Here is a 27381-nt window from a genome sequence, read left to right as displayed (position 1 = left end):
TATTTTTTTAATTTTATTTTTTTCCTGCTTAGCAGCATGTGGAGATGTATTTTGGCATACCGACTCTCTCATTTTCCTCTTTTTTTTTTTTTTTTTGGCTGCTTAGTCAATAAGTTTATTATTTTTATGAAAAAATCTTCATAGAAAATTGCTTTAGCTCTCAGCAGCCCTTTCCTGAGCTCTGAGGAAGCTTGCCTTCTTTTGAGCAACCCGATCACTCTTCTGGGGAAGAGACATTTTGGGTCGGCTCCACCTCTTCTTCACTTCTCTCTTGGGCTTCTTCTCATAGACTGGATTCTCTCGGATAGCAGCATGAGCTTTCTTATACATCTCCTCCATCACGTCTGGAGTCACGTTGTTCTTGAGGTACTGAGAGAACTGTTTCTTGTAAGCATCTTCGTCTTCCTCCATCAGGTAGCGCACGTAGTCTGCGACATTCTGACCCATGATGTGCTTACGCTGTACTTCTGCGTTGAACTCCTTGCTTTCAGAATCATAACCAGGGAATCATTTGGTACTATGAGGAATAGACAAGCCTCCATCCACAGCTCCTTTCAGGGCCCCAAAAACTTTATTGCCAGTTGTAGTTCGGGCAAGACCTGCATCCAAATAGCAAGTGAAGGCACCAGGCTGGCTGTCAATGCTTCCACATTGTATTCATCTCCAGTCACCTCCACTTGGCCTTCATAGATCTTGTCCATACCAAACCTATTGAGAAGCCTGTGGGCCAGCAGCAGGCCAGTGCAATAGGCGGCAGCATAATTTGTCAAGCCAACCTTCACACCGTACTTGGGCAGCTCGTGTGTATACACTGCGCACACGATCATGTCTCCTTCTATGCGGGCATAGGCAATCTGGCAGATGATATCTCTGTTGGTTACATGAACTATCATCCTGTATTTGGGTGTGTTGTACTTATTTTTGTCTTGGATCACCAATCGTTTCTGAGCATAGTAGTCAGTTTTACCCTCTCGCCGCCTTCTAAATCTCACTTGGTATCTCTTAAAGTAGGCCTTATTCTTGACAACTTTAACAAACCCCATCCTGCGGAACAGCAACCCGCGACCGCGGCTCCACACAGACCTCTCATTTTCCTCTTAACTCATATCTGAGATCATTTGTAGGCAGATTCCTTTGGGTGTGTTAGATACACAATATATATTATACATTTTCTCTTGGCCATGTATGTAGGGATGGATTGCTGGCTTAATCATATTACATACCAAAAAAAGAAGGCCTGCTTCTCTCTTTCCAACATTAATTTCTCCCTTTTCCACCATATTTCATGATTTCTATATATTTCGTTCTCCCTTCAAACTGGAAGCTGCTTGAGGCAACTCCAGCATGACACTCTCAACATGGAAAACATTAGCACTGGGGGTGACTGTGTGAATGATGTTAGGGAAAACAGTGGAATCCAACAGCAACTGCTGTGCTGTATGATCAATAAACCAAGCCCAGGGCAGGGGGTTCTGGTTGAAACCATCTGGATTCACAGTTTGGTTCGTGGCTATCAGTGTTTTGTCCACTGGATCATTGTTATTTTTCCTATAGACTTTTGCTAGTAGTTTGAGACGCCCAAAATAGCAGTGACTGTGTTTCCCCAGGACAGCCCCGAGCAAACAGTGCCCCGGACTGCTTGATTTCAGTCCCTACTCTGCAAGCTTCGGTGGGTATAGGAAACAACAGCAACAATAACAACAACAACTGTGGAGCCTTTAGATCCCAGCAGCCACGTTGTTTTTAGATTCTGTTATGTGCCTGGAGTTTGTGAGTGAGCATGTGGAGCAGGGTGGTGGTCTTTTCCCTGTGAGTAGGAATCTTTGTCTGTTCTGAAGATTCCTGAGGCTAAAGTGACCACCGGAGAGTTTCAGATGACTCCAGGGGCAGGGAGGAAGTGGGGTGGATTCTGAGAGCTGTTTCTGCACTCAGTTGCAGTGGGGTGGATTCTGAGAGGTGTTTCTGCATTCGGTTGCAGTGGGGTGGATTCTGAGAGGTGTTCTGCATTTGGTTGCAGTGGGGTGGATTCTGAGAGCTGTTTCTGCACTCAGTTGCAGTGGGGTGGATTCTGAGAGGTGTTCTGCATTTGGTGGCCATGGTCATTTTTCTTCCCTCAATTTCACTTTTCAGGAGCAGCTTGTTTCCTTCCATGTTTCTCTGCAAGCTGCAGGGCACTGTCAGGGTGAGCAGCAGGTGAGAGGTAACAAGGCAGCCTGACTCCCAGGCCACGGGCTGGCTCCCAGATTCCCCTCTCCCTTGGCTGTTAGCCTTTTTCTATCAAACAAAGCACTGACATACAGATAGGTATATTTTTGCCATTGAGTTAATTGAAAAAGCTTGAAAATGATGAGAAAATAATAGAAAAGGAAAAAAATCAAAGCGATTTTTTTTTTTTTTTTTTTTTTTTGCCAATTTTAGTTAAATAAATCCAGAATGGTTTTGAAAGTACTTGAAATTTTCAAATATCTTGGGCATGTGATTCTGTTAAACAAGGGCACACTGACACTAAAACAGACTTCTGTTATTGTTTGTGTTTTTGTGTCCTACACAACTGCAAGTTCGCCACAGTCAACCACCGCTACCACCCAGAAACATTGTCTGCAATCAGCGATTACGGAATAATGGCCATGGTTAAAGAACAATGCCAGTTATTTCCCAAACTTCAAAAGCATTACACATGTAGTCCGAAGGCTACTTTTGCCATTTACCTGATGCTCTAGTGAGATTCTGTGTCCAGGACTCTGCAGACTATCTCAGCCGCTGTTGAGGGTGTGCCGTGGGTGTGAAGCTGTTCATCCCGGTCCCTGCTGCCGGGTCTTCCGGCTGCAGTTTTTGTTCTCTGCTTTTACTGATCCGAACACTGCGGTGGGTGTTGTCCCTCAGTCTTGGACAACTGACTGCTTACTTCTTAGAGTGATTTCTCAGAGTGAAAATACAGGACTCAACCTATACACTGTGGTTTTTGATTTGTACTGCTAAGCTTCCCTTCAGAAAACCTGACAATTTATATTCTCGTCAACATCAAACTGAAAGCATTTTCTTAATTACACTATTGCCAACTTGATTTGTGTGGGTCTTTTAAAAGATTTAAAAATTGATTTTTGTTTGGAAAATAATAATTGTATAAATGTATTGACTATCATGTGATATTTCCATATATGTTTGTATTGTAGAATGATTAAATCAATCTAATTAATATCTTATTTCACACATCTTTTATTATTTATTTTTGTGGTGAGGACATTTACAATGCATTTTGGTAGTTTGGAACTACAGAGTCCATAATCACCTACTGTCACTCTGCTCTGTAACATCTGTCTAACTTGACACCTGGAGCATCTTCCTGTGCTCCCATCCCACCCCCTCCAGGAACCCTCATTTTTTTTAAGTGAGCTTTGACTAGTGTTTTGCCTGCATCTATGTCTGTGTGAGGACATCAGATCCCCTGGAACTGGAGTAAGAGACAGTTGTAATCTGCCATGTGGGTGCTGGGAATTGAACCCAGGCCCTCTGGAAGAACAGCCAATGCTCTTAAACCCTGAGCCATCTCTCCAGCCCCCCAGTAACCCTTCTTGTGCTTGGAGCTCCACCCGTTTAGCTCTGTAGATCATGTATGATTGTTCCGTGTGAGTCTTTCTGTGCCTGGCTTAGCATAATGTCTCCCAGGGCCGTCGATGCTGTCACAGGAACAGAATTCCATTCTCACGACCACATTTTAAAAGTCCATCCATCCGTTGTCACCCACGAGGCTCATTCTCTGTGCTGACTCTGATGGACAGTGGTGCAATGGACATGAGGGTGACGTTGTGTGTTTTTATGCTTTCATTTCTTTTTCTAATTTGATGACCTTTAGCTCCTGACCCTCCTACCCCAGTCTCTCAGTGGCTTGGGTTACAAGCGTGTACCACCATGCCGGATTCTGACATACTACTGCCAGTTCCTTTGAGGATATGCCTGAAGAGGATATGCCTGCTGGGTCCTGGCAGTTCTGCTTCCAGTCCCTGAGGAACGGCCATGCTGATCTCCAAGCCGCTATGTTAGTTTATATCTACCCAACACTGTTCAAGGCTCTCTTTCTCCACATGCTTGCTGCTGTTTCTAACATGTGAAGGGAAAGAGCATTGCAGCTTAATTTGCATTTCCCTTAGAAGTAAATAGTTTTTCCTGTAACTACTAACTATGTATATATCTTTTTTTGTTGTTGTTGAGAAATATCCATTTGGGTTCTTGGCACACTACAAAAATGGTGCATTCATTCTCTTGCTATTTAGTTGCTTATCTATTTTGGACAGTAGCTTCTGACCAGATGTACAGCATGAAAACGTTCTCTCCCCGTCTGTGAGAGATCTCCACTCCGCTGCTTTCTTGGCTGCAGAGGAGTTCTTCAGCTGGTACGTTCCATTTATCTATTTTTGCTGTGCCTTTGAGGTCAGAGACAGTAAGTGATTGCTCAGACATGTCCGGGTTCATTGTGAATTATAGAAATTATTTTATGTTATGTTGTATGTATCGGTGTTTTGCATGCATACATGGCTAATACATCACATACATGTAGTGCCGTTGGAAGGCAGAAGGGGTGTCAGATCCCCTCAGACTGGAATTGCCATATGAGTGATGGGACTCAAACCCAGGTCCTCTGGAAAAGCAGTCAGTGCTCTTCATCACTGAGCCATCTCTCCAGCCCCTATTGTGAATTTTCACTTGAATTTTTGTGCATTTGTATCTTCGAGAAAATTATAAGCTAAATGGGTCAGAATTCAGTCAGAAAATGGGAAACTACACCAGATATTTCCTTTTAAAGTTTATTTATTTTTATTTTACGTGCATTGGTGTTTTGCCTGCATGTCTGTCTGTGTGAGAGCATCAGATCTTGGAGTTACAGACAGTTGTAAGCTACCATGTGGATGCCGGGAATTGAACCCCAGTCCTCTGGAAGAGCAGACAATGCCCTTAACCACTGAGCCACCTCTCAGCCCCTATACCAGATATTTCTACTAAGCAGAGATTCCATACTGGGACTTGGCTCTGTAGATGTTGGAGATCTGACAGAGCAGAAGGGACATACTGAAGCCCTCGGGGACAGCAGCACGAAGCCGTCTTTCTGGGTGGATGGAGGCAGGGGAAGCAGGGAAGAGACAACTTGGCACACATCTCCAGAACAAACACTTTTTAAAATCAGGGCCCTTTCTGCCCTAAAGTGATCTACCAATGCTGCCATTCCCCAATCGGTGTATAGAACACTTCTACAATAGCTAAGTAGAGGTTAAATTAAATGATGCATCCTCTTATTCAAAATCTTAAGTATAAAGCCATCATGAATTTTAAGTTAAAATTCCAAAGAAAATCTGCTAGATTTTTAAATGTCAGCTTCTCTTGAATTCACAAATAGTTAATACCAGATGCACGCAAGGACTCAAGGTACAGTGGGAATCACAAAACTGATCTTTAAATCTAACACAAAAGGGTAAGCTGGAATTCTTTCATCCTTTGGTATTTCTGTCTTCCTGTTTGGTGGATTGGAAGCGGAGTGAGGTAACGCTTTTACACCTAAGTGAACCGAGATAATAGTCGTCTCAAGTAGGCCGTGGGTGGCCACTTGGTCAACAATTTAAAACCACAGTATGGTTGCTTATTAGTTAGGACTTGGCCCCAAGGACCAACAGGTTGTCCTCCACATGCGTGCTGTGGTATAAGGGTGCCATCATATACACACCCCCACAATTAAAAAATGGGATTCTCCTGCAGTGCAAATATTTACTGAATAAATGGCTTCTATTGGGCATCTAATAAGTCAACAATCAAGACACGCTTTCGTTTTTGTTTAGTTTCGTTTTGTTTTAAGGCTGGGTTGTTTGAAATCTACTAAATGGAATGAAGAAAGCAGAGGGTGACAGACTCTGGGGTACCTGGGCTGGCATAACAAGCAACTTTGGATTGGATGACGGGGTGGCCTCGCTGGGGACTACAAGACAGTGTTTAGGCTGAAACCTGAGCTGCCAGCAGCTTGAGCCTAGGGAAGAACATTACAGGCAAGTGCAAAGGCCCTGAGGTCAGCTGATGCTATGATGGTGAGCCTTGGCTGTCACTTCTAGGGAACAGCGAATACAGGTGTGACTAATACAGATGTGATGGGAGGCCGGAGGGACAGATGGATGGAGGCCAGTTTACTCAAAGTCCATAAAGGAGTGCTTTGTTTTTAACTTGCAGTGGGCAGCCCATGAAAGCATAATCAAGGGGCACTTATCAGTCTTGGTCTAGTACCTGTCAGTGTCCAGTCTCTTCAAAGCTGCCCCCCATAACATGCACCTCCAAATAAATTTATGAAGTGCCATTTTGCTTTTTGAAAATGTTTCTTGCTACAAGGTCCCTCTGTGAGTCCTATTTGCCCTGGGTCTCACCATGTAGAATAGGCTGGCCTTGAACTCATGGAGATCTGCCTGCCTCTGCTTCCTGAGTGCTGAGATTTGTTTGTTTCACTTTTTTGAGGCAGGCTTATTCATAGCCCAAGCTGGCCTCAAACTCATGTATTTGAGATTGGCCTTGAGGAGTACCTCCTGTTTCCACTTCCCAACTCTGGGATTACAGGTGGACACACCAGGTTTTATTTGAAATGTTTCGAGCTTTGGATCACACTAGACCACAAGATCAGTTCTCATGTGCATCTGTGGGTGAAACCCTGGAAGTTAAAGGCAACTGTGTCTAACAAGGCCCACAGCAGGGCAGGGCTGGGGGGTGCAATGTAACAGCACACAGCATACAAGAAGGCAGGAGGAACAGGCCCGATGAGAGGAAAGGGGCGGTGCGCCGCCTGATGAGATTGGCGGGGTCTTTGTTCTCTACTCTGCTCTTTCGTTGTGCAAATGCTTCCTGCCTGCAGGAGCCAAGTTGCATTAACCAGTGCAACAGCATGCACAATTGAACTCTGAGACTCTTGTTAGGAGCGGGTGTTCACTGTGCAGCATCCAGCATACACCACATGCCATACGTTATACACCGTATACCATGCACTATACACCATACAGTGTACACCATACACCATACAGTGTATACCATACACCATACAGTGTATACCATGCACCATACAGTGTACACCATACACCATACAGTGTATACCATGCACCATACAGTGTACACCATACACCATACAGTGTATACCATACACCATACAGTGTACACCATACACCATACAGCACATAGCATACACCATACACCATACAGCACATAGCATACACCATACACCATACAGCACATAGCATACACCATAGAGCATACAGCACATACAGTACTGCACATAGCATACAGCATACACCATAGGCCGCCACAGGCACAAGCTCAGGCCTGACTTCGCTGCATGCTTTCCCATAATTGAGAAGCTGTCATCTGCTCGGGTGGCAGGAGGCAGCTGTGACTCAGCACTTGTGTCTTTATGAGGCTTTCTTCCTTGAACGCCCTTTCTAAAAGGAAATTGTGTCAAGGTTGTATAAGGGCAGTTGTGTGTGTGTGTGTGTGTGTGCATGTGCGCGTGCGTGTGTGTGTGTGTGTGTGTGTGTGTGTGTGCAAGCTGATGCTTACCACTTTAAAATACGCGGCACAACAGTGAGGAGAAGGCACGGCGGAGTGCAGCGTTTGAGTAGCGTCTTTTTCCAGTGACGGCTGGCCTGAGTCCGACCTCCTGCCGTGGGCAGCATGCTTTTGCAGTGGCAGTAAGAATGGGCAACGCTTCTCTCCGTGGCGAAGGACCAGGCAACGGCTAGAGTGACTCTAACTGGGGTAGCTTGATCGGTCAAGCAGATAACTTGATTTCGTCTTTTGATTTCTCAAATTGGAAAGATTTCTTTCCGTCTTTGGGAAATCTATTTTAAAATGTGAATAATTTGAATCTATGCAGCCAGAAGGAATAGAAATGATCTTGTGAGCATTGGTGTCCAGCCCATGGCGGGGGATAGAGCTTGGAGGGGTCCGGAGGTCACTGGAGCCTTGGAGAGGTAGCATTAAAGATAAGCAATCGGTCAGCCAGCTGCTTCCTTCGAGCGCTGGTCTGCGTGGAGATAGCTCTTTCTGCAGTACTGTGCCTAATGGTTTTGATTGAACACAAATTAGCGTGTTTCGCATGAGTGGTATGGGGTATGGAGCTCATGTGACTTTCTCAGAGCACAAGCATTAGGTGAAGGCTTCCTATTTGGACATGTGAACTTTGAAACCCTGCTGCTGATCTGCCCCTTTATGGGAAATCTTGTAAATGAATGTGTCTCTTTTTAAAATCAATGACAATAACAACAGAACAGCTATTTGTGTAATGAATGTTTTTCCTCATTATGCCTTAAGCCTTACAAGGACACTACTTTGTCTTATCTTTGGTGGCTTGTCCTGGTGCCACTACACTAACAGAGCAGGGGTGCAGTGGTAAACTGAAGCTGTCCTAAGAAGGGGCTGAGACATGGCTTAGTGGGGAGAATGTTTGCCTAGCACGCATGAAAACCTGGGTTTGAATCCCATCACTGCATAAAAACTGGTCACAGTGATGCATGTCTGTAATTACAGCACTCAGTGAGGTGGAGGCAGTGGGAATCAGAAGTTCAAGACCATCCTGGGCTACATAGCAAGAGTTTGAGACCTGTTTAAAAACAAACAAACAAACAAACAAGAAGTTCAGAAGCAGCCCTGACCCAGCACTTTAGTATTTCAATTACATTTTGGGAAAGTGATTGAGTGGGCTGTCTTGGGGTCAAGCCTTTAATCCTAGCATTTGGGAGGCAGAAGCAGTGAGTTCTTGGCCAGCCTTATCTATATAGCAAGTTCCAGGCCAGCCAAGGCTACAGAGTGAGACCCTGCCTCCAAACAAAACAGAATGAAAGAATGTGGCAGTCATGGAACCTAAGTCCATGCCTGGTGCGTGTTCTAGCTGACTGCCCCCATTGGGTCACTTCAGGGTTTATTGGTGGCTGCAGAGACGGTAGTAAAGGAAATGGCTCATTGTCCTGACACTTAGGAAGATCCATGAAGCCGAAACTAGCAGCTGACAGAGCCCAGAGTGTTCTAAGACCATTCTTCCAGGAATAACAGAGAGTCTCATATAGTTCTGAAATTATATATCGGTACAAAACATTAAAAACAAACCTTCAGAAGTCCGTGGCCCTCTCTGCTTGGGAATGTGGTGTGTGGGAATGGGTCGGCTTTGTTTTCTTTGCAGGAGGGCAGTGGCGATATTTTTAATATCGGTGCCTCTGGTAGATAGCTCCTAGAGCCCAGGGGAGTTTGAAATTGGGGACGAGAGGAGCATGCAGTGGGATAAAAAGCTGACTTCCAAACAGAAAATGCTTTTTGGATGCACTGAAGGCAGGATGAGTCTGGGTTTTATTTTTAAGTATTTGAAAACAGAGGCTACCCTCTGGGAAGGCTGGCAGAGAGTCCTTGGGAATGAGCCTGTAGTGGCAGGGGTCGGGGAAGGGAGGGGGGGGGCTGGGGGGACAGCTGCTGTCACTCCACCCTGAGCTAACGGGCAATCACCTTCATGGGAGGTGGCGTCTGTGTGTGAGGCAGTGGAAACACACGGGCGGATATGAAAAAGAAACCTTACTGATTGAATCAGGACCAAGCAATGTGGCTTTCCAGATTAGCAGATGGAAATCTGTCTCGTGTGCTCAGCATTTCTATTCTGAGCCCAGAGAACATCTTCCCGACTGTTTCTCTCCTCTCTCCCCACTCCCTCTCCAGACCTGGAAGCCCCCTGCGCTTTACTTAGCTCGTTTTATTGGTATGGGTTAGCTCTAAGGCTATACCTTGAGGTTCCTTGGCCGTTGGCTGAGACTGAGAATTATCCACTGTGCTAATTCTCCAGTGGCTACCCCCAGACAGGGGCTGTGCAGGCTTCTCCAGGAATACTAGCCGTATAAGTGAAGGTATGGGCAGAGAGGGAAGGAAACTCCCTGAGAACGAAAGTCCAGCCGTATGGGGTTTCACTAGGCCAGCCAGCCGGTGCAGGGCGTGCAGCTAGCCCACCTCCTGCCGCAGAGCTGCGCACATGCCTCACACATTGTAGGACAGTGTGCATTGCTGGCTGGTATGGAATTCTTGGGCATTTCAATTTTAAAAATTTTATTTTATGTATATGGGTATTTTCCTTGCATGTTTGTCCATGGACCATGTGTGAGCGTGGGGCCTGTGAAAGCCATAAGACGGCATCAAATACCCTGGAACTAGAGTTGTGAGCTGCCGTGTGGGTGCTGGGAATCAAACTCTGGTTCTCTAGAAGAACAGTCAGTGTTCTTCCACTGAGATCAGCCTGTCTCAGGTACTTCATATCATGAGAACATTGGTTTAGTTACTTTAGACAACTAAAACAGACAGTTGACAAAGCTGTACACGTATGCTTGCATACACATGTGTTCTGTGTGTGTGTGTGTGTGTGTGTGTGTGTGTGTGTGTGTGTATGCACATGCACACCTCTGCAGGCTTGAGCAACTGTGCAGATGTCTGAACTGTACTTCATGAGCCCTGAAGTATGGGATCTTTCTGGTATTTCGAGGAAGGAAAAAGAAATAAGATACTTCCATCTGTTTTTTATTTCAATACTTTATTTCTGGAGAAAACTAAAGTTTAAAAATAAGTCTGTATCCTTTCTTTCTGTTTTATTTTACCCTTGTAGGCCAACTCTGCTAAATTGAGGTTCCTAGGACTAAGCTAAGCACATCTACCCACTGATTTGTGCCAGGTGCTTAGTTTCTACTCTGATTAGTCATGGCACCAATACTCTAAGTGACGCTATAATACCAATCCTGAGTCTCTTTCTTCCTCAAAATCTCCATGGTCACCGTCATCTTAGAGGACATGTATGTCTACTTTTAGACACAAGCAGAAATGCAGTGAAGGGTCTCATGTCACACTAAGACCTTCCAGCAGTGAAGGATCTCATGTTATACTAAGACCTTCCAGCAGTGAAGGATCTCATGTTATACTAAGATCTTCCAGCAGTGAAGGATCTCATGTCACACTAAGACCTTCCAGCAGTGAAGGATCTTATGTTATACTAAGACCTTCCAGCAGTGAAGGATCTCATGTTATACTAAGATCTTCCAGCAGTGAAGGATCTCATGTTATACTAAGATCTTCCAGCAGTGAAGGATCTTATGTTATACTAAGACCTTCCAGCAGTGAAGGATCTCATGTTATACTAAGATCTTCCAGCAGTGAAGGATCTCATGTTATACTAAGACCTTCCAGCAGTCCCTTGGCTGTGGCAGGTGGAGGGGCTTCAGTGTCTCTGAATGAACTTGGTTAATAGTTCTAACTAGTAGAAGGGTAGAAGATACTTCAACCTGTTTTTTATTTCAATACTTTATTTCTGGAGAAACCTAAAACTTAAAAATAAGTCTGCATCCTTTCTTTTTGCTTTATTAGCTGGCTGCCTGAGGGGTGTGAAGCACAATGCCTTTAAAATACACATCGAAGCTAGGTGTGTAGCGCACATCTTTAATTCCAACACAAGGGAAGCAGAGGCAGGTGGATCTTTGTGAAGTTGAGGCCAGCCTGATCTACATAACAAGTTCCAGGCTAGCGAGGGCTACCTAGGGAGATCTTATGTAAAAATAAATAAAATACAGAACTACAGTTGCTTTGTCTCTTCATGGTTTTACAGGTCCCTTGGCAACAGGTCCTGGAAGGACACAAGTGAATTGTGTCCTTTGGAGCCGTCTGGCTGACTACCCCCATCCCCGTAAGGTGTTGTGGGAGTTAAGAACAGGGACTCCTTTCTCAAGGGCCTGGGTGAACTCGGCTTGGCCTGTTCTTGTTATGTGAGAGGCAAGACAAGGATTGGATAGAAGTGGGGACTCTGAGTGGGACCCCCAAGTCTCGGTTCCTGCCTCTGTCCCCTGCTACTTGCCAGTGAGCTGGACAAGCTACTTAGCATCTCTGTAAATGTTTCTTCACCTGTGGAATCTGGCTGAAGACAATAGTTACTCCAAGGGCTGTTGTGAGGGGCGAGTAAGCTAATACTTGTTTGCCCTTAGAACACCGCCTGGTCATAGCTTGTGGCATGCCAGTGTTTGCCACTATTATTGGTGTTTTTACCATTGCTATTGTATTCCAGAACATCTGTGGTATGCTCTGAGACGGACCGAGGTGGCAACTCTGTCGTATAATGTAGTGAACGGGTTGACTGAGCAGTCTTACACATGGTTGCACTTACACTTGACCCTGAGGCTTTAGAGAGAATAGACTTTTGTCACTGTCTGCACTGTGCCATTTGGTTTTGACCTACATCAGATGCAAAAATGTAAAGGGTTGAGCAAGTGTCTTGGGAAGGGGGGATAGTCCTACTGCAGGGAAGGAGATATCTTTTTTTTGGGGGGGGGGGTTTCGAGACAGGATTTCTCTGTGTAGCTTTGCGCCTTTCCTGGGGAAGGAGACATCTTAAAATGGGCTAGCAGGAGTTATTTGCTTGGGACACAGACCTGCACCAGGAAGATGTGGCGAGCCACCCACTGGCTCTTCTCTGGCTCCTCTTGCCTTAGTTACACCTGTCTGAGGAACATGAAGGCAAGTTGGGCGAGTATAAAGCTGTCTTGCAGAAGCAACGGGTGGCCATACCTTGATTCCTGGCAATGGGGAGGTTCTGGAACTGGAAGAGTTAACTCAGGGCTGCAGCAGCTGAACAAGCAGCATGAAGAGCATTTGGGAATGAGATCACTTCTGTTTTGGGAACCTGAAGGCAAACACAGCTACATTTGTTCCTGTAATCATTGCCTTGTTTGAGACTGTTTATGTTTATAAACTCGCCTTGGAATATTTATCAGTTGGGGTGCTGAAACCAACTCTGGCTACTTCTGCCCAAAAGGAACCGACTGGAGGCATGGGGCTCTCCCCAGGATTGAAGGAAACCACACAGAGTGGGGCCCGGCCTCATAGGAGATCGTTCTGAGGGCCTGACGGCAGTCCTTTCCAGACTCACTTCAGGATGAATCAGCAGCAACCATTTCCCTTCCTGAAACTCTGTCACTGGAGATTCAAATTCCTGGAGGAGCCTGTTGGTTGGGCAGGAAGGCCCATGGATGCAAGTGGGTCTGTGGAGGAAGGAAGGACGGGTACTGGGGAGCTGCCCCTGGTTGTCATCTTACAGCTAAGGTCTCCTGTCTTCTAATTTTTTTTTTTGTCTATTTTTTAAATGGTCATTCAAAGGTTTTTTGAGCTTTTAGAACAAGCTTGGGATTGTAGGCACACTGGTAACTGTGAATACAAGAAACCATGAGAGCTGTGTGAAGGCATGGTTGAGCTGGGCTCCGTGTGCCTTTATTGTGTGGAGACTGGCTGTCTGAGTCTACGCTGCTACTGTTACAGAACACCAAGGACTAGATGAGGTATAAAGAGGAGGTTTGTGTTCTCATAGTTCCGGAGGCAGGGAGGTCCAAGCCCTAAATGCCGGCAGGTTTCATTGTCTGGTGTTGGCTGCTCTGGGGTCCCGTGATGGTGTCTCATAACTACAACGTTTGGTGAAGAACGCTGTGAAGCCACGGAAGGCAGAAGGGCAAGCTTGTGGACCGTATGAAGTCTCTCTCCTAGGGCCGTTGTCGCACTTTGAGGGAAAGGGCCCTGTGGTTAGGCACCTTTAAAGACCCCAGCTCTGATACTATTGCTCTGGTCATTACATTTTAGAGGGTACAATCAAGTCATAGCTTTGGTCTCAGCACTCCTCAAACTCCAGTCTGTTTCTCTGAGACTTCTCAATGAGAGCTTTAAATATTTTGACAGTTCAATGTAATAATAATCTTAAAAATGTATTCCTTTGTCTGTTTATTCTGGATGTCACTTAATACAGCAAGTACTCATCCCTCTGTCCGTTCTGCTTGTTGAAATGCTGGTAGAAAGTAGGAATCATTCACAGTCATGCTCTAATGAGGAAGATCCAGAAGCAGGCTTGATACAAAACAACACACTTGTGTGGAGTGCAGGCCGATGATAGCAGTGGGATGCGTCCAGACACAGGAGAGCACTTGGGAAGCAGGTCTTCCCGTGCACACGTGACACCGCATGTAAGCTGAGAGCAGCGATTTAGATTCAACAAAAACAGTGTCATCTTTGGTGTGCTGCTAATGTTGTTTTGAGTTTCATGGGCTTTGAAGTTTTGAATTTAATTTGTACGGTTGTTCTTAGAGTGCTGAGACAAATGCAGGGCTTCATAAGCCATTTTGTGTTTCTGTGTGTTTAGCTGAATTAAAATAAAAATATCTTTGGTCAACTCTGGGGGTCCTTGGGGCCTTCTTTCTCTTTAAATGGGAAGTGCTTTATTCAAGGTTTGTAGATGCTGACCTCGGGGAGACATTTACCCCCACCCCCAACTCCACCTCTTTGTGAAGAGTCCTTGTCACAGGGCTACTGAGCTGACCATGGGACTTGCTGTGGCCAGTAGGATATTACGAGACGTGGAAGTAGGCTTTGGAGAAAACCACGGCTCAGTACTCCTTTTCCGTGAAGAAACATGCAGTTTCTAGTACTGTAGATGATACAGAGCTACCTGCATCCAGCTGATTCCAGCCCAGATCAGCTAAGCTCTGGCCAGTGGACAGATGAGTGATCAGGAGAGAAATGCCTGTGGTTGTTTGCCGCAAAGCATTGTTGGGCAGGAGCTGAGCACACAGTCTAGCACACTGGTCAGTTAGCAGCAACCCTCCCCCCTCCTCCCCTCCCCCACCGGGGGTATACATTTAGTTACTGTTCTAGTTATTAGAGCCAAAATATGGGGCAGAAGAGACCTCAGGGAACCAGGGTTTGTTTTGGGGAAACCATCAACCCAACAAGGTCTGAAAGGCGTGGTGTGACCTGGTCCCTGGTGGTGGGAGGCTTCAGCGTGGATTCTTCACGTCCTGATGGATCAAAAAGTAGGAGACTAGAAACAGGGCTGGTCTGGAACCCTTCAAAGCCTGCCCTCAGTGACTCACCTCTTCCAGCCAGGTTCCATCTCCTCCCCAAACATTGTCACCTGCTAGGGACCAGGTATTCAAATGTGTGAGCTTGTGGGGACACATTTCAAGCATGTGAGCATGGTGGTATTTAATTCTTTTCTTCCAGTACTGGGGATTGAACCGGGGACCTGCACCAGGCAGGCAAGTGTTCTAACCCTGAGCTGCATGCCTAGCCTGTAAGCAAGCAATGGGTTTCATTGAACACATATTAGGGGCCAATTGTCGTCGTCATAGTTACTAGAGCCACAGCAAGGAAAAGGACAGACCAAGTCTCAGAAGTCAGGAAATTCAAGTGTGTGTTCAATAGTTTTTGTTTCATTATGTATATATATATTATTGGAGATTTCCCTCTTGTCATGAATTACTTCCACTCTGAGGCTTTTGAAGAGCAGCAATGTGACCAGGGAGATGTGAGCTGAGCTAGTTTCTGTGTGGGTTTACACTGAACGAAAGAGTCGGGGAATAACATGGCTACCGGGTTCTCCCCATTGCTACCGGCATTAAGACTTTTGCTCCTTTTGACTCATGTAGAAATGTCTAGAAAGAATTTAAAAATAGAAGATGAAATGAAAAATATTATTTGGCCTACCAATTTCATTCTTGGTTGATTTTGCTTCATGCAACGTTTTGACTGGGTTCCGTATCTAAAAATAATTCCCCTGCGTATGTGAAACTTGTCCAGGGTAAGTGCTGTGTATGTGCTCATATTTATGCATGCCTGGAAATTCTGCCGACTGCGGAGGTCTGCGGCAGCTGATCTGGAATGAAAACAGTCTTGGGAAGAGAATTTGAACACAACGTTGAATACATTTAAAAATATTATTCAAATGACTGCAAAAGTTCAGTTTCATGAAATTAGAAAAAACGGGGGACCTGGGCCTGTTAACACTTCACATTTCTTGTTTTCAGGGCTGAAACGCTACTAAACATACCCAGTTCTCAGAGTCCTTAACATTGCAAGTCCCATCTTGGATTTAACTGGAAAGGGAGCCGCCAGTGTCCAGGCTGGTGCAGGGAGGGCAGTCACAGGCAAGAGGCAACTGCAGAAATAGTCGATGACGCTTTGAAACACAGTGGAACCGGGAACTTTTCTTGCCTGCGTGATCAGCTTTCTCTGTGTGTAGGGCCCAGTGTGGGTGGCCTGAGGCTGGTGGGGAGCCCCGTATGCACAGCTATGTGACTCTCTGTCCTCCTGGAGGACTCTGGCAGGGGTGTCTGTGGAGCTCAGTAAAGGACCTGCCACTCCCGCTTTGCCCACGCTGCAAACTTGACCTTTGACCCGCTGTTATCTTTCCCATGAGAGTCCTTTTTTCTCAGGCCCCATGTTCCCACCCAGTTATCACTTCAGAGAGATGGACTGCCTGTGTCTGGGGACAGGTTAGGGAGGATTTTTGGAAAGAAGGGGAATCGGGGAGTGGCAGAGGGTGGAGGAGCACAGCGCTCACACGCACGCACGGAAGGCGGAAGGCGCGGCGGAGCTTCTCTCCACCATGGATTCCCTAGTCTGAAGGGTGGAAATGAGGCCAACCAGACAGCGTTGCTTTGCCGCCAGATGGGATGATGCAGCCAAGCCTGGAGACAGATTTTGGAAACAATTCAGTCAGCTAGAGATGCTGTTTTATTTCTGGTAAAAGAGTTAATGCTTTGTCCTGATTGAGTTAAGCCCCGGTGCAGATGAACGACTGTAACGTGATCCTGAAGGACATGCTCTCAAGGCTGCTGGGGTTTCCACACTTGTCTGGCAGCCCAGCGCTTCTCAGGCCCAGATGTGGCTGCTGGTCTGTTTTAATCACCGAGCTGCGGGGTTCAGGCAAGGGAGAGGTGTTGCAATCATTTCCGGGAATCATTCCTAGGAAAGGACCACGCACTGGGGCAGCTAAAGAGGGCTGAGCATCTGGCCCCATCAGAAAGGCTCCATGCTTAGGGAGGGAGGGATGGAGGCGTGGTTATTTCCCCTCATCCCCAGTGGCCTGGGGTAAGCGATGCTGGCCAATACCTGAGCTTGGAAGCGAAGTCCGCGTAGACGGTCTAGAGAGGCCGGAGGTGGTCAGAACCTGAGACCACACAAGCCAGGCCCTAGAACAGTACTTCTCAGGCTTGTTAGAAGCATAGTTCTCTATCCCATTCCACATCTGCCCCACCTAGGACTATCAGGGCTGGGCCTCCAAGCAAGCCCCATGCACTAAGTTGAAGGACCACAGCCCTAGAAATAGCTAGAATGCCCAAGAGATGCCGTGTGTCACCCAGACCTGAGTGTGGCATGACAGGCGGCCTCGTCACAGAGAAGAGGGCCTTCCCCGGTTGCCTAGTGGTTAGCAAGCAGATGGTTTTGATATTGTGGTTACTGTCTAACATTCACTCACTCATTCATTTCCCTAACCATGGGATGTCTGTTCTTTGACAGAACATGAACTTACATGGTCTTGGCTGCCAAGGACAGGTAGGGCAGTATTATGGGAAGATGGTAGAGTCCGTAACAGAGTCACTATGGCCACTCCAGGTGACTGGACAGAGACCTGGGAGCATATCTTTAGATGTGACCACATAACCTGATGGGAACAGGACTCCCCAGAAGCCTTCACAAACATGGGTATAGCTGAGGAACATACCAGAGGAAAGCATTTGCCATACAGTCATGGCATGGAAGAATGTTCTAGAGCAGTGCTCTCAACCTTCCTAATGCTGTGACCCTTTAATACAGTTCCTCCTGCTGTGGTGACCCCAACCATAAAATTATTTTTTGTAGCTACTTCAAACTGCAGTTTTGCTACTGTTATGAATTGTAACGTAAATATCTGAAATTCTTGATGGTCTTAGACCTCTCCTGTAAAAGGGTCATTGGACTCCCGAAGGAGTCATGACCCACAGGTTGAGAACCACTGTTCTAGGTGGAGGAAAGACAAATGGAACTGTGTTTGTCCTGAGAAGTTATCACAAACTTGGTATCTTAAATAGTAGAAACTGATTTCTTGTTCTGTAGATCTGCAGTCTGGCATGGGTCTCATTAGGCTAAAATCAAGGTGTTGATAGGATTCATGCATGTCCTTCAGGAAAGCTCTAAGGAATGAACTATTTAAGTACCTCTGCTAGCTAAGAGGGGATGCCTGCATTCCTTGGCATGTGGCCTCATCTTCCATCCTCAAAGCCAGCAATGACAGTCTCTCTCACATTGTCACTTGCCTGCATTTCTGGACTCATGAAACTTTTGACGTTGCTAACCTTAATTATATCCCTTTCCACTTGATGTAGCAATTCACAGTGTTCTGAGGATGGAGATAAGAGCATCTTTGAGGACATCATTCTGCTCACTGTAAGGGCAGCATGGGTGTCTGAGAGTGTGTGGACTGTTTTCAGAGAATGCAGGGTCGAGGCAGGAGGGGCTGAGGGAATTCTGTGGCACAACCATGTGTACGTGACTGAATAGGCCATTGAATTGACTGTGTTTTTAAAAACAATGACAATGACAGCAAAGACCAAATGAAGCAACAAAAAAGGAAACTTTTGGTACTGGAGAGATGGCTCAGTGGTTAAGAGCATTTCCTGCTCTTCTAGAGAAATTAAGTTTGGTTCCCAGTACCCACATCAGATGGCTCATAACTGTCTGCAACTCCAGCTGCAGGGGCTCTGACTTCCTCTTCTGGCTCCCAGGGGCTTCCCTAAACACACACACACACACAACACACACACACACACACACACACACACACACACAATAAATAAATCTTTAAAACTAAAAAGCATATTTGTATTATACTCAATGACCTGGATTTGGTACATCCTGATTGAGCAGGAACCTCTGTGGTAAGAGACTGGCCCCTCACTCAACTCTTATCCCTGAATCATTCTATCTGTGCTCTCATTCTTTTATCTGTGTTTTCTCTTGGGAGAAGAACTTGTTGCCTATAATAGAGACGCTAACATTTCTGTTGTTCAGCTGGGACATCCTCCTTAGTGCCAGCATGCATTTGAAATGTTCACCAGCCAGTATTTGTTGAGGACTCGTCATGTGCAATGATGAACTCCCAGTTGCTCATAACCCACACTCTTTCCATTTCCATTCTCCAACAAGTGCTTTATTGTAGTAAAAGTTCAGCTTTCAAGGCTTAGTGGTCAAGGGCTTCACGCTACAAGACTGTCCTGAGTGTAAGTAGGTTTTCAGTCTTTAAAAACTTCCCTTTTAGTGCTTCCTGCTGAGGTGAGTTGGGAGGGAAGGAATTCAGGTGGTGAATGGTAGATGAATCCTAGAGACAGAGTGTGATAGACACGGAACCAAAAGAGTTCACGGAAGTCAAAGCCAAGGAGATTAGTGAGTCAGAGTGATAGAAAGTTTTTGGTGACACAGAGAATCACCAACTTGCCTTTAAATCCTAACATGTCAGGCCAGCAAGACGGCTCAGCAGGTAGAGACTTGTGGTCAAGCCCATTGACCTAGTTTGATCACCAGGACCCACAAGTGTGCCATGAAGTGTATGCCTCTCCACACTCACACACAATAAATAAACATAAAAATTGTATTAAAAACTCTAACAGGTAGAAATGGATTTTAATAGGTTAGTGATGTGTTTCTACCAGGGAGGTGGTAAACTATAGTCGAGCTTGCCGGAGACAAGCATGTACCCCCGTCTGCTGGGTGTTCCCGCAGAGTTCCCTTGGTGTACTTACAGATGTTGAAGACCCAAGCTGAACGAGTCTATAAATAACTCCCCCTTCCTGCTTGAGTTTGGAAACAATTAAGGAAGAGATGCAGGAGCCAGGCAGCGGAGGAGGAGGAGACGTTATATCCTCCAACTTTATTGCTGATAATAACACTGGACTGGGGGATGTGCCTTTAGAGGTGAGGCTTGGGGTGTCTGCCACTCACAGAGTGAGCTGTCCGAATGTCCTTTAGGAAGCAGAGAGGGGCCTGGAGGGGCACACTCTGCTCGCAGGCAGGTCTGCAGAGAGGAGACCGTCACTGACCACCAGTCACCAGCGACTCCCTGCCCTTCCGTCAAGGCTCCTCCTCATGTCTTTGCAGGGCAGAGCCTTGTCCTCCCACGTGCTGACCTCAAAGCTGGACTTACTTTTTTCTTTGCATTCCTCCATGGGATTCACTGAAGATCTCAGAATGGAGTTGAGGGGTAAGGTGGGGATAATGCCACACACCTGATAGTTTTCCCACTCAAAACAAAACCAGACCACGGCAAAGCCATTAAACACTGCACTCAAGACCTTATCGGAGCTGGGTCTCTTTGCCATCCTGTCTCCTTCCAAATCTTTGTGTCCTTAGTCCTGATGGGTCCATTCCTTCATTCGCTCTGGCAGATGCTGAGCCTGGAGCCTTACACATGCTAGGCCAGTGTTCGGACACTGAACTGCATCTTAAACCCTTGATGTTTTGGAGCCGTGGTTCTCTCTGTAGCCCAGACAGGCCTCAACTTCTGCCTCTGCAGAGCAGGAGATCCATCACCTCACCCAGCTCCTCCGCTCCCCTTAAGTCTTAGTTGGCACCTTTAATTCTGCTCAGCTGGCAAGAGGCAGGCCCGGGGGTCACAACCTGCTGGAGATCCTTTGAGGTAGAGAGATTTCCACCAAACAAAGACTTTTTAAAAAATATATATATATCTGGATAGTGGGATGTGAAGTTTTAGAGGAAAAGACACAAAAATCAAAACCCCTAAAGCTTACTTACGTTTACTTTCATTTTGCTGTGGTTTAGGTAAAATTAACAAAATAGCCATAAAGTTCCACAAAGTGTTCTGCTCCAGAACACCATGGGGTTCATATTTTGTTTCATCTTTTAAAAAAATGGTATCTGACCAGGCAGCGGTGGCACACACCTTTAATCCCAGTACTCAGGAAGCAGAGGCAGGTGGATCTCTGTGAGTTGAGGCCAGCCTGGTCTATAGAGCTAGTTTCAAGCCAGCGAAGGCTACACAGAGAAACCCTGTCTTGAAAAACAAACAAACAAACAAACAAACAAGTCTGGTCTGGGCTTGGCTTAATTGGATGTAGATGGTCCTGGGAGCCTAGATCAGCCAAGTGTCACATAGACTATACCATGTGGTACGAAGGCTATTATGCTATTCTTTTTGAGACAGGGTCTCCTGTAACTCAGGCTGGCCTTGAGCTCACTCTATGGCCCCCACGTCCACCCCCTATGTGCTTTGGGCTTTGCTGTGTGCTTGCTTTGGAAGGAGAAGCTGGTCCCTAGGGGTGACACATGCTATCTTCAAAGGCTCTTCCCACAGGCTGGCTTGCGCCATGCTTTGCCCTTGCTTTTGAGTGGGAGACTCAGGACTTCCCAAGGCTCCAGGCCTTAGAGCAGATATAGACCTTCCTTTTTCTAGCCTTTCTTGTAGCAGATTGCTGCTCGCCCATTTCAACAGTTATTTAATTTAGTTAACAGGCTGGGAGGGCTAGCCCTGAGCTGAAGTTTTGCAAGGCCTTTTAGAGGTCTGATGTGAACACTGAGTCACGGCAGCTCCTTCAGTGACTTCCCGCCGAGTTCCCCTTCTTCATTCCAGCTTCCAGAATGTTCCTGGATGGTTTTAGGCCAAAGGTATGATCCTGCATGCGCTCTACCACCAGCGCTCCCTCAGCTGCTCTTTTGAGGAAAGGTGTGCTGTTGGTAATGTTGCAAGGCACCTGCTTCCTCAGCCGTTTCTCCCTCGGCCCCATGGGCCCTAGCTTCCCTGTCCCCACCTCAGAGACAGCAAGCTTCTCCTTGGCCCTTGAGAACTGTTTGGTGGTTGGTTCTCTCCTGGAGGGCCCTGGGTAACTGCTGCTGCTCACACTGCGGCCTCATGCTGAGAGGCTACCTCTCCAGAGGGCTCACTCCATTACCATTCTTCACAAGGGCAAATGCTTCCCAGAGCGCCTGTGCAGCTGTTGGATGCTGCTCTCCTCCACTGGCTGTCTGGGGTATAGCCTTGTCTGTTGGATGCTGCTCTCCTCCACTGGCTGTCCGGGGTATAGCCTTGTCTGTTTATGCTCCCCATTAGATTCCCAGTTCCCAGTGAAGCCCACATTCTCAGTACATCTGTCAAGTGAATGGGGAAACAGAGACATCTTGCCATCCTGGAAGAATAGATTCTTGGTCAGAAAATTAAGATCCAGCCACTGCTCTGTGTCAAGACTACTGTGGAAGCACCCGGGCAGATGCTTACCCAAGAACTAAGGGTGCTCAGGGAAGCTTCCACAGCCTGCAAATGAGAAAGAGTACTGACTGGAGCTAGACTCAGGCTCTGGGTTCAAATCCAGACTTGCCCCCTTCACGCTTCAGCGGCCCTTATGAAGGCTATTTGAATAGCTAACAATGTAAGTCCTGCCTTATCTAACGTTGACAGCACACCAAATGTTGCTCCATGGGACCCACACTCATCTCACTGACTGAGTCCAGCCAGCTCCTTCTGGTGCCTGGACATGGCAGGCACACAGCATCCGCCTTCTGTCTCTGCCAAGTCTTTAAGCCTCACTAGCCAGGGCAGGACAAAGGAACAGATCCCAGAGGAGATTGAGACCTTCATCAAGGGAGAGAGGGGAGGGAAAGGAAGGGGGGAGAAGGGGAGGGTAGAGGAGGGAGAAGAGGAGAGGAGGGATAGTCCTGGCATTCTCTGGGAGCCCACGGACCTTGAGACATCCCAGACTCCTCAGCACAATGGACCAGTTCCACAGAGCAGGGAGTGGTTCGACGCTTGTTTCCTCTGCCACATGTAGGTTCTTCACAAGCACACTTCGTGCATTTTTAATGTAAAATGTAGGTGTGCCTGGCTTTGTACCCAGAGGGAGACATCTGTTATCTTGCCCTCAGAAATGTGAGGGAGGCGCTCAGAGAAGCCAGGGGATTTCCTGAAGATTAAGGTCTATTTCCAGGGGCAGTGTAAGAGTTCTGACTTACCATTGCTTACAACTCAACTTCCTCAAAGACAGTGTGGTGGTTTGAAAGAAAATGACCCCCAAAGGGAGTGGCACTGTTACTAGGTGTGACCTTGTTGGAGTGAGTAGGCGTGGTCTTGTTGGAGGAAGTGTGTCACTGTGGAGGTGGGCTTTGAGGTCTCCTGTGCTCAAGACACTCCCAGTGTGTTAGTCTACTTCCTGTTGCTTGCATGTCAACATGTAGCAGCTCCTTCTCCTGCACCATGCATGTCTGCCTGCACACCTCCATGCTCCCCATCATGATGATAATGGACTAAACCTCTGAAAATGTAAGCCAGCTCCAATTAAATGTTTTCCTTTGTAAGAGTTGCTGTGGTCATGGTGTCTCTTCACAGCAATAAATCCCTAACTAAGATACATAGCAAACAAACAAGGGAAAAGAAATGCAATTCATATTGTTCTCACTCTCTCTTCTCTTGTCCTCCCTCCCTCCCTCCCTCCCTCCCTCCCTCCCTCCCTCCCTCCATCCATCCATCCATCCATCTCTGTTTGTGTGCACCTGTCCCAGTGTGAGGCCAGATGAGGACATTGTGTGTCCTGTTTCTCCACTCTTCTCTTTAGTCCTTTGAGACAGGGTGGGTCTCTCACTGAGCCTGGAGCTTTGCTGGTGGCCAGCAGACCACAATCATCCTGTTTCTGCCCTCCTTCCCCATGGCACTGGGGTTACACACACACACACACACACTCACACGTGTATGTGTATGTGTGTGTGTGTGTGTGTGTGTGTGAGTGTGTGCGTGTGTGTGTGACCATGTCCTGCTTTTACAGCTTCTCATTGCTTGTACAGCAAACACTCTTCCTTCTCTCTAGTTCTCCAGCCGTTCTTACTTTAAAAAAAAAAAAAAAAAAACTTAGCACAAATTCTTTGTTGAAATTTGAGAAAACAATGAAGCTAAATTCTTCTGCATCTCTTGTGGTATTAAATCTGGGTACTTTTTTTTTTTTTTTTTTTTTAAGATTTATTTATTATGTATACAGTATTCTGTCTGCAGGCCAGAAGAGGGCACCAGATCTCATTACAGATGGTTGTGAGCCACCATGTGGGTGCTGGGAATTGAACTCAGGACCTCTGGAAGAACAGCCAGTGCTCTTAACCACTGAGCCATCTCTCCAGCCCCCCCTGGGTACTTTTTTTTTTTAAAGTGGAATTATCTAGTGTGAAGGTACACAAAAATTGGTAAAACTTTAAAGATGTATCTATCAGACTGACATCTTAAAAGAGTCCCACGTTACCTTCCATGAATATATGCTCTTCATTACATGAGCCTCTATTGAAAAGAAGTAAGGATGCGGCATTTTGCGCTCCGTCCCTGGCATGGGATTCTGAGACCTTTGCTTTGCTCTACAGCAACAGAGTTGTGCAAAGTGACACTCTAATCACAGTGTGCTTCACAAGGGCTCACTCTAATCACAGTGTGCTTCACAAGGGCTCACTCTAATCACAGTGTGCTTCACAAGGGCTCACTCTAATCACAGTGTGCTTCACAAGGGCTCACTAGGAAATAACAGGAAAGGTGGGGACACAGGTTTTAGCTTGGTCTTCTATCTGCTGTCCATCATGGACTTGCACACAGTGGGGTGCTGTGTCCCCAAGAGCATCCCACAGGTACTTTGTGTCTGTATCTGTCTTCTTGGACAAACAGAGACAGTTTAGAAGCCGTCTAGCTAAGCGCCGTCTTCACCAACACAGAGAGTGATCATTTCCAGCTCGCAGCAGCGAGTCTGGTTCCACAGCCCTTCAGTTACCATCCCAGGCTGGCTTACAGACACCTCACTTCCCTTAGACGGTGACAGGCTCTTCCTAGAGTGGCCGGATGGTCTTTCCTCAAACCAGACACATGGAAAAGCTGTGTACCTCATCAGTGCTTGGAGAAATGTAAGGCTTTCCCCATTTTATTTGGTGGACTATGGGGAGTGTGAGTTAGTCAAGAGTCTCCAAAGAAACAGAAGAGCAGGATGGTATACCACAATACATACTGTCGCCTCTTAGTGTCCAGGGGGATTGGTTCAGGGCCTCCCACAGACACCATATACAATGCCATACCTTGTACATAGAACCTATACACTATCCTCCAATATGCTTTGTTATCACTACATTATTTATACTATCTAATATTATGTAAGTAGTTGTTATGCTGTATTTAAAGAATAATGACACTAAAATGTTTATATATTGTCAAGATGCAAGTTTTGGAAAATATGTTTGATTTGGGTTGTTGATAAAAAAATTCAGAATCCCTGAATATGGATGGGGATCTATGCATATATAGATACTCTTAAAATATATTTTAGGGGTATATAAATGACATAATGTATACTTTATACTATGTATACTGTATACATTTTGGCTGCATGTGTATCCATGAATCATGTGCAGTGCCTGTGGATGCCAGGAGAGGGAGTCAGATCCCCTGGAACAGGAGTTATAGATGGTTGTTAGCTTCCATGTGGTGCTGGGGACTGAACCTGGGTCCTCTGTGAGAGCAAGAGGTGCTCCTAACTGGGTTGTCACATCTCCAACCCCTGAGAAACATATTTTAAGTGGCTAGGAAAAATCAAAAGAAGGACATGGCACATAACAGTGATATACAATTCAAATTTCAGTGGCCAGAACTTTATTAGAACATTGACACACTGATTTATTTTTGTCTTCTCTCTGGCTGCCTCTGAGCCATACCTACAATGCGAGATGTCTGGCAGGGACTAACTGTATGGCCTCCAAAGTCTAGAGTGTTTACCGTCTGATTTTTGGAGGGAAAGTTCATCAAATCCACTTCCACACCAAGTGTGGGAAAACGAAACCAAAGAGGAGGTGTTTGGCTGCGTCCATTTGAGAACCTGGCCGCAGTTAGGAAGGACACGACACCTCTGAGTCAAACCAAGTGTGCGGATCAGATACAGATTTAACCACTTCAGGTCCTACTTACAATCTGAGATGACGTGATTGAAAGGCCTCAGAAGGCAAAGCAGCCTTGAGAGAAGAGCCAGTGGCCGCCAGAGCCGTTACCAGGCCATGACGGTGCGTGGGTCTGGTGTGAAGGCAGCAGGAGCGAATCAGTGAATGGAGTTTGTGATTTTCTTCAGGCCCAAATGCACTAGATAAAGAAGGGCATAACCCAGCGGGAGGGGTCTTCCCTTTCATTTTCTGATATTCTCAGGCAGCATTCTCCACTCCTCATCAGGATTCATCAGCTGTAATTACTGAGATCTCAGGTACACACTCTAAAAATGTCAAAAGAATTGTATTATTTCCTTCAGAAAATTATCCTAAGCTGCCAACCGTGAAATGCTTTAAAAATCCAACAGTCTGTGTATAATCTATAAAGTGCTTCTGAGAGTCATCCTGTTTACTTTGCTGTTGATAAAAACAAAAAGCCAGGGAACATGAAGTCAACTTCCTCGTGGGTAGGAAATTCTAGAGGGTAGGGTTCTTGAGGCAGCTACCATTTTGAAATGTTTCTTCTCCCGTTGGAATTCTACTTCACTTCGGCCTTTATTAAAATGTCTTCCTTGATTCAGCAGCCCATTGTTGTGTAGAATGAACCCCTTAAGAAATGGTGCTTTCTAGAAGATGCACAATTTTGAAAACAGAGAACCAACAGAACATTTTGTCGGCATGGATTCTGAGTGGCGCGCGTTTGACTTCTGTGCCGGCCAGTCGGGCTGGCGAGACTGTTCAAGGCTTGGGGAGGTCCCTTTGTGATTTGGGCTTGCTGTCTTTTCCCTCTTGTGCTTTCGAGGCGTGGTGCTGATGAGTGAGACTGGTAGCCCGGACAGAGGGGAAGCTCCAGCTCAGGAGCACGGGACTGTCGGTGGTCACCCAGTTGTCGGAAGGAGAGTTGTGCGGGAAGATCACTTTGTAGATTCCTGACAAGCAGAAGAGACTGAACATTTCCAAGCAATGGAGCGAGTGATGCACACTGCCGAGGCTGAGAGCTGTGAGACCTTCTGTGGGGACCCAACAGCTATAGTCTGCATGGCTGAGTGTGTACTGATACCACAGATTCGGGTCTGGCCCCATCTTTTTTTTTTTTTTTTTTCAAGACAGAGTTTCTCTGTGTAGCTTTGCACCTTTCCTGGAACTCACTGGCTGGCCCAGGCTGGCCTCGAACTCACAGAGATCCGCCTGCCTCTGCCTCCCGAGTGCTGGGATTAAAGATGTGCGCCACCACAGCCCGGCTTGGCCCCATCTTTTACAAGCATTTTGTAGATAGGACTTTAAGCATTAAGAGCCTGAAAATCACAAAACTCCTAGGGATGCTATCAGTATCCAGACCAGCTCCAGGTTTGGATACTGAGGTCACCTAAGCTTTACAAACACCTAAGCTTTAAAAATCAAGACCTGGAAGAGAGCACATCCATGAGTGTATGTGGGGGACATTTGAGGGATGGGCTGGGAGAGGTCAGCCTGAGCCGCATGTTCAGGTTCTCAACACTACTTATAAATGAGGTTATATAAATTCATCCCAATGTTTGATGATTTTATGCAAAACTTGCTATTTGCCTG

The 27381-nt window shown here is 46.3% G+C and overlaps 1 protein-coding gene and 1 pseudogene across 1 annotated transcript in view; one reads left to right on the top strand and one right to left on the bottom strand.

Annotated features, from left to right (window-relative positions):
* Positions 1-27381, top strand: part of Ncald (neurocalcin delta) — a 396699-nt gene that overhangs the window by 54240 nt on the left and 315078 nt on the right.
* Positions 139-1087, bottom strand: LOC114683025 (annotated as a pseudogene).

This window comes from Peromyscus leucopus, chromosome 20 (assembly GCF_004664715.2).
Source record: "Peromyscus leucopus breed LL Stock chromosome 20, UCI_PerLeu_2.1, whole genome shotgun sequence".
NCBI lineage: Eukaryota > Metazoa > Chordata > Mammalia > Rodentia > Cricetidae > Peromyscus > Peromyscus leucopus.
Note: the sequence above shows the minus strand (reverse complement) of the source record. Positions and strands in the feature narration are given on the sequence as shown.